Below are 3,086 nucleotides of genomic sequence, written 5' to 3' on the forward strand. Positions count from 1 at the left end.
CAGAGGTCATGTCCTCTGTATTTTTTTTTTCAGTAATGCAAATTTATCTATTGCAATGATAAATTCAGTCCATAGTTCACCCCCATTTATCCAGAGGCTCATCTTGTCACCAGGCTAGTCAGGCAGCCGCTTCGGGCCCCCAAGCCTAGATGGTGAATAATAGTTACGATTTTAAACTACAATAGTGGCGATTTGTTGCGATTGCGAATGTTCATTCTTTTGAATTTTTGCTTGGGGCCCCAACTTAGGCCTACTCTAGAATTGCCTCTGCATTTATCCTTAAGGCAGTGATGAAAACAAATTTAAGAGTTTGACTAAAGTGTTTGAAGCATTCTCAGTGTACAGTATGCAGTACAACACGCAGTATTTGAAATGTCTGGTTACGGCCCTGCCAGCACTAATGCTTGCAGCCTCCCACCTACAGCCTACGGCCTTGATGTTTCTTTTTTTAATTACACATCATAGATGAGGTCACCAAAGCCAAACATTAGAGTCTTGACTGTTGAAAGACTTCAGCTTCTTATCTAATGGAAAGGTATACTGAAGCAAGGTCAATTCACACTGTAAACATGAAATGTCCAATGGAGAATCTGCAGCTTGCCTCTGTGAATGAACGCCTAAATGTTCTCTGAAGAACCTGAGAGCTCTCTGAGGAACCAATATTATGTGACAGATTGGTTCTTGGAAGATCCCAAAGATTTTCTTGAAGGTTCTTCACAGAGACTAGTAACCCACAGGTTCTTTGAAGAACCTTAAAGGTGCCTGCACAGTCCAACTGAACATTTTTTTTTCCAATATATATATATATTTGGCTTTATTCGATAGGACAGTGAACGCAGTGACAGGAAGTGAGTGGGGAGAGAGAGAGACGAGGAAGGGTCGGCAAAGCACCCGGGCCCGAATTGAACCCGGGTCAGACATGTGGCAGACGAGTGCCCCACCATTAGCACCACGGTAGGGCCCAACTAAACAGTCTTTGAGGAACCTTCAAATTCGAACAGTGTTTACCTGACAAGCACATTAAATTCACAACATTACAATTGATTGTGCTGACTATACAGGAGCTGGTCAGCTACTGAATGAATGGCTATTTTCATGACAAAGTTATTATTTATGAGAAAAGTTTGAATGTTAAAATGTTAAATGTTTATTTGTACTGTATTTATTATTGACCACTTATTGTTACCAGTCCATCACTGTTACCTGTCATGTCTTGCACTTTATGTCAGTCTGTAAAATGTCAGTCTTGTATATGTTTTGTCCTGGCATGGTATAGAGAGAAAACGTAATTTCATTTCCCTTGTATGCCTTGTGCATATGAAGAAAGTGACAATAAAAGCTGACTTGACTTGACTTGACTTGATAAAGTTTCAACTGCGTGACTTTTAGGTCCAGGAAACAGTGGATCATACTTGCCTTATATGGTAGTTGGGAGAATACTGGTGGCTACACCATTCATTTCCATTCTGCCTCTGTGGCACACTGTGATAAGAATAAAAGAGACACACTGCAGTGCTGCCTAGCGAGTAAAATTCAAAGTAGTGCTGCCTGAAACAACCCAAAACTCATTTAGCCTACATAAAGCTTAAATCATGCAAATACGTACATAGGCCCTATAACACAAGCGTTTTGTCTGTATATTGTATGAAATGAATTGCATTACATTGCTTAGCCTTCAGCTTGGCCTTCATGCAGGAAAATGAAGCAAATTATGACTCATGCTGCTGAAGGACTGAACAGAGATGAACTGCAAGTCCCCCCCTAGGGCCTAGCGTATCCCATACCATACATGTCCAGCAGGGGGCAGGCTCAGCCAGACTCGACCCAGGTGCAATCGAGAGGGCATTAAAACTTTTCAGTACTTAATTATGGTAATATGAACACCCATGCCCAAGCACTCTCGTAGTTATTTAACCAACGCGATTCTATTCACAATACTATTCACAATAGACACCAATAAGCACCGGTTTGAGGAAGGTTGTCCTATTTCTGCAACCCTTTGTATTTGATGCCGTGTGTTGCTTGTTAATCTGTGTGTGAAAAGCAGGTAGGTTGCAGATGCATTCAAAAGCCATGATCAGAAGGCCACAGACACACACACAAACACACGCACACACGCACACACACACACACACACACACACACACACACACACACACACACACACACACACACACACACACACACACACACACACACACACACACACACACACACACACACACACAGAGCGAGAGAGAGAGAGAGAGAGAGAGAGAGAGAGAGAGAGAGAGAGAGAGGGAGGAGAAGGCTATGAAATGAAATTCACCAAGTTATAAATAAAAATGAAATATTTATTGATTTGAACTCGGTTTTTCAAGGAGAGATGATACCGTATGGCAGGTCATTAAAAAGGGATTGAGGACATTGAATTTAATCCATATGGGGGTTTGTTTGCTCTGCCCAAGGACGGCCAAGACAACACAAAGCGGCACATTTGCATAGAGACCTTGGGAGGCAAATGCCTTGTACTTGCAGGGGCCTTCCAGTAGGCCTACGCCAACACTGCACTGCATGCAGCACAAGATCTAATTGGTCCAAACCTCTAGCCTGGGCGAAAGCGACTGTTGACTCCGTCAAACAGTCTGGCAAAAGTCAAGACGAATCCGTCTCCGTGGAGCGTGGGAGATACTCTGCCATTTTAATTCATTGAGTTCCGAATTCAATTTAAAACCCATATTGTGCTTTATTAGTATGACTGTTACGATATAGCGTCGCGCAAGCATACAAATAACAAAACAAAAGTGTGAATTTAGTTACCTTAACCAATCAGTAATGGACTTTGCGGGTGAGTTCTGCGTCACACCACTCTCAACTGTTTGCTGGTTGGCTAAACACTGAGATAACCGAGCTGGAGGCTTTTATTTTGCCAGACGATGTGCTGAGCCAGAATCTTTGGGTGGAGTATAAAGGATGGCGTCGTCAGGCTAGCTCTGCTCTGCCACTCTGATCGGCTCTGCTCCCCACGACAACCGAGCAGTTTAAAGGTGCACTGTGTAATATTTTTTGGAATAATTTTAGTAATAACAGATGTTTTGCTGCCTTTT

Source organism: Engraulis encrasicolus, chromosome 12 (assembly GCF_034702125.1).
Source record: "Engraulis encrasicolus isolate BLACKSEA-1 chromosome 12, IST_EnEncr_1.0, whole genome shotgun sequence".
In the NCBI taxonomy this organism is placed as follows: Eukaryota; Metazoa; Chordata; class Actinopteri; order Clupeiformes; family Engraulidae; genus Engraulis; species Engraulis encrasicolus.